The following is a 15,673-nucleotide window of genomic DNA, read 5'->3' as shown; positions in this document are numbered from 1 at the left end:
TATATATTTAATAGTTACTGACTTTTAATTATATAATATATATTTATTATTTTATAATATGTAAAAATATTTAATACATAAAATAATTTATATATATAATGTTGATCCCGTGTAAGGCGCAGATCTTAATCTAGTGTCTATCTATCTATTTATCTATCAGTTACTATAACGAAGAGGGTGTTGCCATGTCAAGGTAAGGAGAAAGTGACACATGTCCCATTAGTTATACGGTGAGTTTCAATCACGTGAGTATGCAACGAAGTGGGCTAAGCTATGAGCGTGGGCTTTATGTTTTTTTTTTTCGCATGGAACCCAGCCGATACTTAGAGCTGATTATTGGGGTTCTTAGGTTGGAATTCTTATCGGAATATAAAAATCCGTCTCTTAACTTTTAACTAAAAAAGCTAAGAACCGGTTCTTAAATAAGAGTTTTAAGAATCGATTCTTAATTTTTTTAGTTAAAAGGTAAGAGATGATTTCTTATATTCCGCTAAGAACCCCCACTCTGAGAACTCTCTGATAATTGTTTGAACAAAAAATGGTGTGTTTGTCGGATTCATACAATAAAGAATTTAAGAAATAGATTTCTTAAATTCTTGAGGCTAAAGAGAAATCAACATAGAAATCAAATGGAAAATGAACATCAAAAAGAATTTATTGATTAAAGATTATATTACATGTATGATTACAAGTGTAAATAAATCTAAGAATCAATAAGCTCTTTGTACGAAATGTTTAATGTGTAAAATGAGAGAATATATCCTTTCTAAGAAGGAGGTAGTTTCTTATTTATAAAAAGATATGTCTAGGGTTTCCTAGCAATATGGGCCTAGTTCAATGTCTAATGGGCCTTGAGAGGGTGTAAATCCATCCCCAACAGTAAGTCCCCCCAAGTTCGTTGAGAGAGATGGAATCGATCTCTGCGAAGTTCACGAATAGGGTTTATTAGACAATGAACTAGACACATTCATGCCTATGACGGTTTAGGCGAGTTTATTTTGAACTTGTGCCTAGTAAGAAGCGAGTTTGCTTTAAACTCGTGCTTAGCGAAAGACGAGTTTACTTGACTCGTGCTAAGACAGAGACGAGTTTACTGAGAGCTCGTGCCTAGTGGAAGGAGAGATTCTGTAAACTCATGCCTAGCCAAAGACGAGTTTTGTAAACTCGTGTCTAACAATAAGCGAGTCGACTGCAAACTCGTGCCTAATAAAAAAAAGCAAGTTCAATTTAAACTCATGCCTAAAATGCATGTTTACCGAACTATTGCCGACCCGAAGTCTCGTGTTGAGATCGTGTGTGCCGAACAAGTAGTTAGTGTGTATGCTCGTCAGGCTATGATGATGCTGAGAAATGTGTCGGCGTATGCTGCTTGTACTGCTTTCAACAAGCTCGAAGCTGAGAACCGTCTTTCGAAGCATGATGATATGACGGTGGTGAGCGCTTGTTGGCTATGTTTTTCTCTTTGGCTCTGGTTCACAGAAAGCATGATCATGATTAAATCAATATAAACCAAAAGAAATAACCAACTGTTGCATAATTAATAAGCAAGCTAGGTTGAACTTGTTTTCACTTAACGGTAGTGAGTTGCACATGATGACATGATAATCGTTAATTATTAGTATCATAGGTTACCAAAAATAAAGCGATGACATGAGTCATCTCATAAAGATTATACGAGAATGAACTGCTCAAAATTGTTTAATAATTTATATTAATACCACAATGTTTACCGTAGCATTAATTTAAAAGTTATTAAAATATGTGATAATTCAAGACAAGAACTTATCTTTTCGGTGGAGAAGATGGAGTGGTTGCCGAGAGAGAGCTCGAACTCCTTTCTTCTTCAGTCTCATGTAGGCAACCGTATGAACCGTGATCGAGTCATCATCTCTACCACACATGTTACTGAAAGCCTTCTTGGTTTCCACTTGACCAGAACGTGATGTTACTCTCCCGCCTCAGCTCTAGCTTCCCCGGACACTCTGAACACTCCATGTGAAGGCTATAACAACTAGACCTTTAGCTCTCACCAGCAGCTCTAAGCATCTCGGAGGCTTTCAGCTTTACGTAGCAGAGCAGAGGAAACAGAACCGGTTCATCTTGCAACGGACGGTTAGTTGAGGTTCTCGGTGTGGTGCTTTTCTTGAGACCTTGAGCGAAGAGACAAGGCTTTGCAACCACTGAGCTTGCCATGATGTTGAAGCTACCGCAGCTTGGGGATCTCTGAATGCAATTCACCTTTGAGGTGGTGATGGTTTCAGGGAGAGACAAGGGTGTTCTGTTCAGAGTGCGGAGGTCTGATTCCTTGGCTCAAACCGAGAGTGGACCTGCTCATCTCGGACTTGAGGATCGATGGCTGGATCGAGGGCACCGAGTACGTCGGAGAAAAGCCATCGACCACTTCGTCTTCTTCGTTTCTCAAAAACCAGATTATTGCGAATTTGCACATTTAGTCCCTGTCTTCTCTGAAACCTTGCCTTTGACCCTTCAACTCTCAAATGGTGCAGAAAAGTCCTCCTGTTTCACCCCAAAATTCCCAATTTCGAGCTTTAGCCCATGTGACCTCTGCTTCGGAAGCTTCCAGAATACACAGAGCGTTACAGGTTTAGGAGATAGCTCGAGCTCTGATGGACGGTGAGGATACGCCGGCGAAGAGAGTGAAGGAGATGGCGACGCTGCGAGGATGGCTCGTCTTCACGGCGGCGGCGATTGAGATCGTGTCTCTGATGTCGTGCTGTGGGATTACAAACATGAGCTGCCATTGTTGCTTCATGTTATTATTAGCCCACCAAGTGCTCGATGAAAGTCCCACCCGAAGAAAGCAAAGCTTTCATGAGAAAGCTTCATCCTTTAGCCTCACCAAGTGTTCGACGAATTGCTTCTGCCGGTATCGAATCTTTTGAGGACGATACTTCAATCAAAGTGACGAACTTTATGAGACTCATCTTCTTTCATTATGGCCGTGAGTTTCTTCGATCTTGGTGAGTGAAACTACGAGACAACAAGCTGACGAGAATCTTTTGGTTGAAGAAAGTTTCGAACTTTCCCCTGTTATGGTGAATATCTCTTGCTCCATCGAACCAAAGCCGTGTCTTCGTCTTGGCTTCGAGCTCGAGGAAGAACCAGCGCAGTTACGGCTTCCACGTTGTCGATCTCTGGTCTCCACCGATGGCCATGGATCGAGACATAGACACAGCTAAGAAGTCGCCCGGGTTGAAACTCATGGAATTGGGCTTCTGCTCCTTCAATGGAGAGGCTTGTTCGTGGGTCACCGGTGACATCAAAAGCCAAGCTTTCGAAGAAAGCCCCTCCTTCGTCATCGCCGCCCAGCGGGACTGGCAGCTCCGGTTCCTCCGCCAGCCGGATCGGTTCTTCTTCGACGAGACGGCAAGCTGAGAATCTTCGGTTCGTTGGTGACATTAACGGCAAGGTTTCGAATAAAGCTTCGTCCTTTTTCAAGACTCGTGTTTTTCCAGATTTTCTAGCCGTCCAAATCGAAGAAGAAAGAAGTCGGAGAAGAAAGAATCGATTTTGGATTTTTTTTTTTTTTTTTTTTTTTATTTTTTTATTTTTTAAACCCTAGATCTAGGGTTTTCCCAAGTTTGATATGCTATGAAGATTGTTCTCTTTGGCCCCCTCCTTCTAGCGCCAACTGTTTGAACCGAAAATGGTGTGTTTGTCGGATTCATACAATAAAGAATTTAAGAAATAGATTTCTTAAATTCTTGAGGCTAAAGAAAAATCAACATAGAAATCAAATGGAAAATGAACATCAAAAAGAATTTATTGATTAAAGATTATATTACATGTATGATTACAAGTGTAAATAAATCTAAGAATCAATAAACTCTTTGTACGAAGTGTTTAATGTGTAAAATGAGAGAATATATCCTTTCTAAGAAGGAGGTAGTTTCTTATTTATAGAAAGATATGTCTAGGATTTCCTAGTAATATAGACCTAGTTCAATGTCTAATGGGCCTTGAGAGGGTGTAAATCCGTCCCCAACAATAATCATGCTCATACCCTAAGCCTATCAAGTATGAAGTATCAACGCGTGTTTCACTGGAATTTAGGGTTCATCCCATTCTTTGTTCTCCACCGTTGGAGAGATTGAGATGCTTGACTAGATGTGAAGAATCTCTTCGTTGGATTCCGCTAGCGTCGTTCGATCTTTTTTAATCTCGGTGAAGACACCGACTAACCTCGGGAACTAACGTCTGCTTCATCTCCGGTGGGCTGACCTCGCCGCCGTAACGTTGAAACATTTTCTATCTACTACCACTGAAGATACGGAGTAGTAACGGTTGTCGATTGGATTCACTCAACAAATTTAACGTTTCCATTAACGCCACTGACCCTCTCCTCCCACGACGTCTCCTCCTCAATGGATGTGAATCTACACCTATAAAAGGGAGTTCAAATATGTGAAGTTCATCACTTTCTTCTTCTCAATCATTACAATCTTCACAAATCCACACACCCGGAATGGCAACGCCTTCCAATCTGCTCGCCGACTTGAAAGCATACTCTGTATATTCAAAAGATTTGTATATTTGGTCTCTCTCTCTCTCTCTTTTCATCTCAATTATGTATTTATGTTACTCTGTTTTGATATTTGTTTGATCCAGTGTTATTAAGTGTTATTTCTACTTCTTCATCTTACTTTCAGTGACCGGTAAGGCGAGATGAAGCAGATAAACAATTTATTCATCAATTAGAGGAAGAGGAATCGGCAGAGCAATCCATCTTCTTCCACTGTCTTGAAGATCAAATGCAAAAGGTATACTATATTAGTATATATTTACATAACACTTCTGTAGGTCTTAAAGACATATCCTAAACTTATAGATTTGACTCGAGCCTGAAACAACTTTGTGTGGTAAAGTTTTGCTTTGATTCATTGATCCATTCTATTAAACTTTCTACTGATTTGTTCAGTAACGAGTTCTATCTCCTTTGGATTTGAGTAGGGTTTTTTGTTGACACATGTTGACAAATTCAGGGACTGCAATTAGTGCTGGGAATTTGAGTCATTATCCGCGGGCCCGCCACGTTTGACCCGCTGCAAGGCGGGTGCGGGTCGAGTGATTTGAAAATTTTGATTTGCGGGTGCCGGTGTGGGTCGAGTGCTTTTTATGCGGGGCGGGTGCGGGTCAGCCAAAATTCAACTGCCGGTATCCGCCAACCCGCAAAAATAAAAATAAAAAGATTTTTTTTCTAAAAATATTATTTTTAAACAATTTTTTTTAAAATATTTAATTTAAATTATAAATAGATGATTATTATGATTTTTAATAAAAAATATTTAAAATATTACTTTTTATTATTATTTTTAATAAAAGATATTTAAAATATTAAATTTTCTTATTATTTTTAATAAAAATATTTAAATTAATAATTTTTATTATTATTAATATTATCCGCGGGTCTAGACCCGCAGGTTTAAGCGGGGCGGGTGTAGGTTTCATATTTTCTTCTTGCGGGGGTTCGACCCGTAGCCCAGCTCTAACCACGCTTGAAATAAAGGTTTGTTCTTTTTGTTTTTATGAAGGACAATTTAACTTATGTCTTCCAAGTATTGAAAAACAACTCTCTAGGGATTTAGGCAGTACTTCTATACTCAACTTTATCATGGATGTCTTCAGGATCAACAGCCAAGGAACAAAATTTTACCAAAGAAAGTTCTTGGCGTGAAGATTGCATGTGCATGTTAAACGAGCCGTACGACCTGCCCATGCTACCTTTTTGCAGCATAAGAAACCAACCTCAAGTGCTGCAGATGGTATAACAGGTGGATCAAGATTGACTTCTCAGACTGTTCTGAGGCTAGAAGTACCAACTGCAACCTTCAAAAGTTACACCTTCAAAACAAGTATGGTCATTTAGTTTACATTATAAAAACACTTAACCAACACATGTGTCACTCGGTATATCAAAATTTTGATTTTTAAAGTAGGAGACGCCAGTCCCAACATGTTGATTGTAGATTATATTTGGCACCTGAAAAGAAGTAATGCTTCTTAACTTGAAGATGAAAAATATTTAGTTGAGCATCATTATTCACGAATATGAATTCAACTAATTGTTACATTAGTCCAACTTCATGAATATGTACCAGATTCAAGGAAGGGATACTTCTATCGTAGGCCTTAACCGTGAAAGAAAGCAAACATGATTTTCCCCAAGTCAAAAAGTCACTGAATATGAGTTAAAAATGGAAGATATTATACTTACCATTTTCATAAACGATACCAGATAAAGCAAAGCAGCGAGGTCCTCCACTTAGTCATACAAGAGGGACTTCTTTTGATTTGCTCTCGATTTATTTTAGTAGAACAATTAATCTTCATCTACCTCACAAACACATGTGCACCTGATATGGTTTAAAATAATCTGACAACTACAATAATAGTAGAAATCAAACTAGATAATCAAAATAAAATAAACATATCAAAATATTCACACTGCCAAAATAAAGACAGCCCATAAAAATTCAACATTATATTATGAAATTAAGTTAACCGCAACTAAATTAAGGTTGAATATCATAATATGAAACAATTTTAACCGTAAAAATTGATGGATATAATAACACAAATCAAAGAAATAACGATTAAAAAAATATATAGTAAAAAGTTCATAACAAACATAATTGTTTTTAAAAATAACTAATGTTTCATAGTGTTTTGTAATTTGAAAAATTATATGTGTCTTAGACATGTTAGTAATTTCTAAAATGAATTTTAAAATATATAGATAAAATTGTTGTAAAATAATTATATACTTTAATGGTATTTTTAGGTAAAAGTAAATTTAGAAGTTAAAATAAATTTGTGTTATTAGTTTATTTATTCGACCCGCCCGTAGGACAAATTTACCCTAGTCATATATATAATGCTACAGTTTAAACAAAACTATGCATTTAAAGCTTACGTTAAATTAGGTCGCAAGTGGTCTCCATCTTGGATGACTCAACATCAATGGATCCGCCATTGTTAAAAAAAAATGATTTTCTCCCTCTCAATTTTTTACCTCATGTATCTTTTCATCTCCTTCTCTTTCTCACCCTCCCCTCGACTGTTCCTCCCTTAATCCAAGCAGTGAATTTTCGGTTTACATTAAAGCTAATAACTCCCACGAACGCTCCGTCTACCTTAATTTACAATCGAAGCTTGATGCGTTTTAAACCGATAAAGACAGCAAATCCTATAAATAGGAGAGGTTTGAGACTGGAATCAAGCTTCACGACCAGGCTCTCTAAATTTTTCTTCACTCAAAAACCTTTCGAAAATGGCTTCCTCTGATGCTGCTGTTACCGAATCAGCTACTTAATTCATTGTTTGTCGCCTCCTCCGTATTTGGGATTCAACTAACACCAAAAAAACAGTGAATTTATGGGAATCACCTGGTTTTTCTGGATGAAAAGGTATCATCATCTCTACTCTTTCTAGAAATTTATATTCCAGCTCTGTCTTTTCTATTTTTAAAATAAAGTTTGAGTTTATTTATTTATGCCTAATGGTGATTCACGGATTCATCGCAGCTGGTCGTGCCAACTCTACAGTCCATCTTTACGTGAAGGTTTGATCGTCAACGTTGATGGGTTTGAAGTTGCGCTATGCACTAATATGTACAAGATTGCGGATCATCCTTTCTTTATTCTCTTCATCCCCAAACAACTATGAAGTCCTGACGACTAATCATATTTCCAAGCTCTTGCGAACACACTTTGAACTCCCCGGTAATTTTTTATGATTTTCTTTGCATAATAATATTACACCACCATGTATTTATATGTGGTTCTGAGTCGTCATACAATTCATAAACATTCAGTTGTTGTTAGCTAAATTTGCTCTGTGCAAGGGTCTGACCTTAACAACGCTACCAGAAGAACTAGACTTCTGGTCCGATCGTCATTGACCCGTAAGCCATCAACTACCCTATTAATATTTGTAAGACTTATCTATATTCTCCGCATTCTTTGAAATAACTTTTTTTTATCTACTATACCAGTACAGTGGTCGTCTACCTGCCTTTATAGGACGACGCTAATGTTTACGGGTCTTCTAAACTCGGGCGAAAAAACACAGTCTGTCATGGTGGTCACAACCGTCAATCCAAAAATATTTGGAGGTAAGGTCATTTAATTTTAAGTATAAAACATGTTCACTACAACACTTTCCATACATATATTGTACTTTGATAACCTACACTAAAAAAAACATGTAGACGGGAGTCAATACAATAAAAACCTTGGTAACAACAATTCATTCCATACATATATTTAACTTAATACCATAGTCTACAAAATACTCTTGATCTTGCAGGTAACCTCTATCTGAACTCCACACCAGTGACCAAATTTTATTTTGACACCAACATTCCTCCTTCCATCAAAGAGTTAAAAAGTAGGTTACAACTCATTCTGTCTTGGCTTAAAAACAAATTTAAATGTCTACTAATCTTTGGCAAACCTACGTGCTTCATGCAGCTTGGGAGGTGCAGCAGCAGAGGTTTTCCCGTGTGTTGATACCATGGAAGCGATGAAAAAAGTAAAAATGTCAATTGGAGATCTAAACACATACATCTCTAACTCTAATGAGCAGGTTACGCTCATGATTTTTTTTTTATTTAGGTCTTTGTGGCTTTAAAAATATCACCCGCTAATTGTAACTTTGTTGTCTCCGTGAAGACACAGGAAGCTGATTTTTTTTGTAAAGCTCGGACTGTTGGGGTCCTCCAACAAAATGGATAGTCTGCCTTGCACCGAATGCAACCAGAAGTTGGACAAATCCGGCGCTTTCCTTCCGTGCAACAGTTGTGTTTCTTGTTAGAATGAGAAAATTATTGAGAGTTTATTTCTGGGAAATGAAGAACATGAAGAACATAGAGAGAGAGAAAGTAGATCTCAAAATGTAAGAGAGAGCAGGAGAGAATAGTTTCCTTGATTTAATTGTGGATCTGGGTACAAGTATTTAAAGGCAAGTTGCCTCAGTACACAATATAATAAAATATTCATTGTTTTAAAATATCTTCAACAGTATTCTTCTCTCTTCTTCTTCTCTTCAATAAAATTCGAGCTTATAAGAACCTTATAAAGCCTTATAAAACCTTATAAAGCCTTATAAAAGCTTTATAAAACCTTATAAGTCTCTAGCATAATTCTCAAGTCTGACATTTTACTTCTCAAGTCTGGCAGCTTAATTCTCAAGTCTGGCAGCTTACTTCTCAAGTCTGGCAGCTTACTTCTGCTTCATGTCAACACTCCCCCTCAAGCTTGACCATATGGAACAAGTCAAGCTTGGAAGTCATGAAGTATTCTCTCATTAAAACCTCAACTAGGTAAAACCCTTTGGGAGAAAACCCAAGTCAAAGAAAGAGTAGAACACTTCATGAAGGAGATATCAGTAACATGAGAGGTCTATGAATCCCAATTTTGGATGAATGAACTCACAAACTTTAGTGCTTGCTGCCTTGGTGAAGATATCAGCTAACTGATCTTCACTTTTAGTATAGCAGGGTAAAATGATCTTCTGCTCCACAGCTTGTCTCACCTTGTGACAGTTAACTTCAATGTGTTTTGTCCTCTCATGAAACACTGAGTTTGATGCTATATGTATGGCCGCCTGATTGTCACAGTGCATTGTGATTGGTGTTGTTGTCTCTATGCCCAAATCTTTTAGTAAGTTTCTGATCCAAATGAGCTCACTAGTAAGCTTCCTCATTGCTCTATACTCTGCTTCAGCACTTGAACAAGACAGCACCTTCTGCTTCTTGCTCTTCCATGTGACCAGGTTTCCTCCAATGAAGGTGCAATAGCCTGTAGTTGATCTCCTATCTACTCTGTCTCCAGCCCAATCAGCATCACAATACCCAACAACTTCAGTACTCTTGTTACATGCCATCTATACTCCTTGGCCAGGCGCCTCTCTTAGGTACTTTAAGATCCTCTCCACCATATTCCAATGATGCACCTTAGGAGCTCCCATGTGTTGACTCACTTGATTCACAGCAAAACACACATCTGGTGTGGTGATGGTTAGATAGATGAGCTTGCCCACCATTCTTCTATACTTCTTGATATCTCCAAATGGTGTAGACCCATACTCCCCCTCTCTCAGCACCTTGTATCCTTCTTCTAATGGAGTCTTGGTCTTTTTACTCCCAAGGTTTCCTGCCTCCTTTAAAATATCAAGTACGTACTTCCTTTGCGATAAGAATAACCCCTCTTTAGAGCGGAAGATCTCAATCCCAAGAAAATACTTCAACTCTCCCAAATCCTTGATATCAAAGGCACTTTTAAGAAATGTTTTAGTTGAGAGAATACCTTCCTTGTTGCTACCAGTGATGATGATGTCATCCACATAGACTAAGATGACCACAATACCTTGCTTACTAGTTAATGTAAAGAGGGTGTGATCAGCTTCTGACTTTACAAAGCCTCTTCCATTGAGTGTGGTGCTCAACTTATGGTACCAAGCCCTTGGAGATTGCTTCAAGCCATAAATTTCCTTCTTTAATCTGAGAACATTTCCTGGCTTCACCATGTTCTCAAGACCAGGAGGTGGTCTCATGTAGACTTCATCCTCCAATTCTCCTTGAAGAAAGGCATTCTTCACATCCATCTGTCATAAATCCCACTCAAGGTTGACAGCAAGAGATAAGAGAATCCTTATAGTGTGAAGCTTGGCCACTGGTGCAAAAGTGTCTAGATAATCTTCACCATACACTTGAGTATATCCCCTTGCAACCAGTCTTGTCTTCTTTCTTTCTGGTTTTCCATTGGCTCCATACTTGATAGTGTAGAGAAGCCGGCTTGTCACTGCCTTCTTTCCTTTAGGAAGTTCAGTCTCAAACCATGTATCATTCTTGATCATGGCTCCCATCTCATCTCCAACAGATTCTCTCCACTCCTTGTGTTGCATAGCTTCTTCATATGTTCTTGTAATGTATTCCTGATCCAATTCACTGATGAAGACTTGATGATCTTCTGGATATTGAGCAAGGGAGCATACTGCACTTATTGGGTGAGCTACAGCTTCAGCATTGAAGTAAACTTCTGTGTTGATCCACTGTGAGGGTTTCCTGATCCTTGTACTCCTTCTCAAAAGTTGTATCTGCTCAGGTTCTGCTTCATTTCCTTCACTTGGCGCATCTACTTGAGTCTCAACATCTGATTCTGATGGCATCTCATCTTGATCATGAGCTACAGAGTTCTCTTCAGGTTGAGCTTGTGTAGACTGCTCAACATTTCTACTGCCCCCCCCCCTCATGATTAGGATGAGTGCTCTCAACACTATCAGCTGCAGTAGATGATACATTTTCAGGGACAGGTTCTACACTTGGTAAAGAGGTCATACTGATTCCCAGGCTCTCCATTACTCTCCTAAGGTTATTTGCTCTATCTGAGGCTGATTGAGAAAGATCTTTGAGCTCATCCCAACTCTTTCCATCATAATAGCCTCTAGATTCTGCAAACTTCACATCCCTCGAGACAAGAACCCTTCTTGACTCTGGATCATAGCACTTATACCCCTTCTGAGTTGGAAAGTAACCAATGAACATAGCTTTTGAGCTTTTAGCATCAAGTTTGTTCCTCAGCTCCCCAGGTATCATCACAAAACAGAGGCATCCAAACACACGCAAACGGTCCAAAGATGGTTTGGTCTTATTTAGAACCTCAAAAGGAGACATGTCGTTGAGGACTTTAGTTGGAGTTCTATTGATCAGATAAGTAGCAGACATCACAACATCACTCCAGAATCTTTTTGCAACATTGGTGTGGAACAACACTGATCTTGCTACCTCCATCAAATGTCTGTTCTTTCTCTCAGCAACTCCATTCTGTTGAGGAGTGTAAGGACAGCTTGTCAGGTGAGTAATCCCATGTTGAGCAAGATATTGCTTGAATGCATGACTTGTATACTCTCCACCATTATCTGACCTTAGAATTTTCATCTTGGCATTGAAATGGTTGCAGATATGGGTCTGGAAATTCTTGAAAGCATCCAACACCCTGTCCTTAGACGGAATCAGTGTCACCCAAGTGTACTTGGATTTCTCATCAATGAAAGTGACAAAGTATTTGTGGTTCTCTCTAGACACACATGGAGCAGTCCATACATCAGAGTGAACTAGGTCAAAACATCTTTCATAGATGGTGCTAGACTGTGAGAAGACTGTTCTACAACGCTTCCCCAATATGCAAGCTTCACAATCATCATTTTTGAAGACCACACTTGGAAGCATCAAGTTTAGGGCTCTTGTATGAGGATGTCCCAACCTAGCATGCCATAGTGTGCTATCAACCCCGCTGGATGTACTAGCCAAACACTGAGAAGTGGATGGTCTAGACATCTCTGTCTTCTGAAGATGATAGAGTTCATTGTGAACGTGCCCCTTTCCAATCACTTGACCTGTCTTTAAGTCTTGAAATTCAACCTCATCTGATCTGAAGACAACCTGACAACTCAGATCAACAGTAGCCTTTCTCACAGATAGCAAGTTTGATGTAAACTGAGGCATCTACAAGGCAGTAGATTCCCTATCAAACAACCTCAGGTTCCCTATCCCTTTTATCTTAATCTTATCACCATTTGCTATTTGAACATTCCCTGAGGCAGGCGGAACATCACTCATCAAGTTTCTATCACTAATCATGTGATGGCTTGCTCTTGAATCTATAATGATAGGTTTAGGGTCAAGAGAGTGTGTATCAGCCTTCTTGGATGAGATAAATGATATTAGGAGTTTTCAAGGCTCCTAAGACAAATGTTGTAGTATAAATTATTGTCGAACCAATTCTAAGGGATTTCAAGCACTGAGAATGCAAGTACTTACTTAATCTAAGTGCAACCGATGATTTTAAAGGTTTTCTAAACTAATGATTATTACTAATGCAGTTTCAGAATAATAAAAATGGTAATTGAGTTGACTTTCTTAATTAAGGAAATGAGAACTCATGGGCATAGGAATTAAACCTTGGGTGATCAAGTTTCGAACTAAAGATGGCAAACGAACAATCAAACTATCTACCTTAAGCTTAGACACGATTCTAAACAAACTCTATGTCTAGATGAATGTTCATTTACTAACACATTTCAAACAACAAATGTCTTCGGTTGAATAATATGGGAGCAATCATTACTAACAGGTCTAAGGCTATCTTAGCATTTCTAACAACAAATGTCTTTGGCAAAATATGCTAAAAGCTTAGAAGAGTTGTTTCAGGCATTTCATCGAACACCTTTTGGGTGGGAAATGCCTAAAGATCAACTTTTGAGAAGCTAACTCAGAAGATGCATTATGATTACTCTACTAGCAAGGTTTTGGAATGATCTACTCTAAAACATCCTAGTTCTAACCTAATCACCCTTAATCTTCCTAACCCATGAATTCAAATGGTGATTACTCACTACTCTTCATGATTCCTCTTAAAACCATTTAGGATTTCAGATTAATCATACAGAGGGATACAACAACGAATTGGAAACACAGAATTGCAATAACTAGATGAACAAAGATGATTCAAGAGATGAACTTTCCAAAGGTTTTTTCTTAGAACAAAAGATAATCTCTCTGGTGGCTGCCAAAAGTACTTAAAACATAGGTTTTCAGAAGTAAAAACGTGCATAATAAAATGACCAAAAGGCCGTTGAGTAGAAATAAATTCGAGCAATCAGACGTCGCGCAGCGACCTCTAGTAGTCGCTCCGAGAGGTCGCTTCAGGCTTCGGGAGCGACCTGGAGGGGTCGCTGCGAGACGTCGCTCTGAGTCGCTCCTCGCGAGCGACCTCACTGCGTCGCTCCGGTCACGTCGCTCCGAGTGATGGAGACGCGAGCGACCTCGCTGCGTCGCTCCGGTCAAGTCGCTCCGGGTGATGGAGACGCGAGCGAACTCGCTGTGTCGCTCCGGTTAAGTGGCTCTGAAAGGGTGTCACAGCGACTTCACGGTGTCATTCCGGTGAGGTCACTCCCATGCACTGCTCATCCAATGATCACCTTTTTCACCTCTTTTGAGCTCCAAATGCATCCAAATGTCTCCAAGAACTCCATGTGGTACTCCAATACCTGATAAGGACTCATGTATGCAAAATGCAACCTAAACATGGCTAAATCCTAGTCTATATGATCAAAAATGCACATGGGTGAATGGATAAGACAATGAAAATATGCAAGATATCAACTCCCCCAAACTTGTTCTTTTACTTATCCACAAGTGAACTTTCTAGAACTCATAGGGAGAGACGTTTGAAGGTGGGAGCTCATAGCCAAAAGAAACACAACTAGCACTCGATTCAGCATCTAATCTAACATGAGCACACTCTCTTATTACACTCTAGCTTCTCTAGGCCTATCTCAACTCTTTTTGCCCTTATACTCATCATCAAGCATCCACACATTCAAATCAACCAACTCTCACATTCATTAAGCATAAAACATCAAGTGAATTCTCATTGTAAGATCCGCAACTATGATAATGTGGCCGAACTGGTGGAAAAGGCCGCAGAACAGGAAGCTGGAATCAGTGAGGAAGCCAAGGTGTTTGGCACAGTGGCGCATGTCCATCCTGGTAAGCATGCGGGAAAGAATCAAAAGACGGTGAAGGCTGGCTCTTCCAGCAAGCCGAATGCAACAGGTTGCAGTGCGTGTTTGACTTGCGGGAAGATGCACTCTGGTGTCGGCCGTGCTGCTACGGGAGCTTGTCACCGTTGCGGAAGTATGGATCACAAGGTGCGTGATTGCCCTGAGGAAGACCTAAGGCCGAAGAGCCAGAACAAGGGTGCTGGGGAACATGTGTGCTACAACTACGGCGAAACGGGGCACTACAAGAATCAGTGTCCGAAGGACGCGCAATCTGCTGGGAAGCGTCCGGGCGATGGGCCTCAGCCGGCGGCAAAGAGGCATGCCATCATGCCGCGGGTGTACACAATCGGTGATGAGTAAATGGACCCAAGCACGTCTCGTCCGATCACTGGTGAGTCATCCTATCTCTCACCTTTGCCTTAAGAATTTATGTGTGAAATTGCTAACTTGTAGAGTAGGTCCTTAGTGTTCCGAGTGAATATGTAGGGACATTAGTCATGGGTGGAGTGGCAACCCATGTTCTGTTTGATTCTGGTGCATCTCACTGCTTTGTGCAACCCGAGATGATTGGAATTGGGGAATTCCAGAAAGAACCAGGAGAAGAAGTAAGACTGGTTCGGGCGGCTGGTGGTCAGACCATGTACACTTCAGGGAAAATTCAAAACGTCTCTGTGATGATCGGAGGAGTGAACATGCCAGCCGACTTGGTCGTTTGCCCAGTGAAATCATACGATGTGATCCTTGGAATGGATTGGCTGAGTAAATACAAGACACATCTTGATTGTCATCGTGGCCGAGTTCAATTTGAAATCGGCAATGGAAAGCTTGTCTATAAAGGGGTCAGACCGACCAATGGGAGTCTGATCATTTCAGCACTTCAAGCAAAAAGAATGCTGGAAAAGGGATGTGAGGCTTATCTGGCTGCAATCACAACTGTGGAAGTCGGACCTGATGCTGAGTTGGAAGGGATTCCGATTGTAAAGGAGTATGATGACGTGTTCGAATCCTTGACAGGATTACCACTGGACCGTTATGATCCTTTCACGATTGAGCTTGAGCCGGGCACAAAGCCAATCTCGAAAGCTCC

Source organism: Brassica napus, chromosome C5 (assembly GCF_020379485.1).
Source record: "Brassica napus cultivar Da-Ae chromosome C5, Da-Ae, whole genome shotgun sequence".
NCBI lineage: Eukaryota > Viridiplantae > Streptophyta > Magnoliopsida > Brassicales > Brassicaceae > Brassica > Brassica napus.
Note: the sequence above shows the minus strand (reverse complement) of the source record.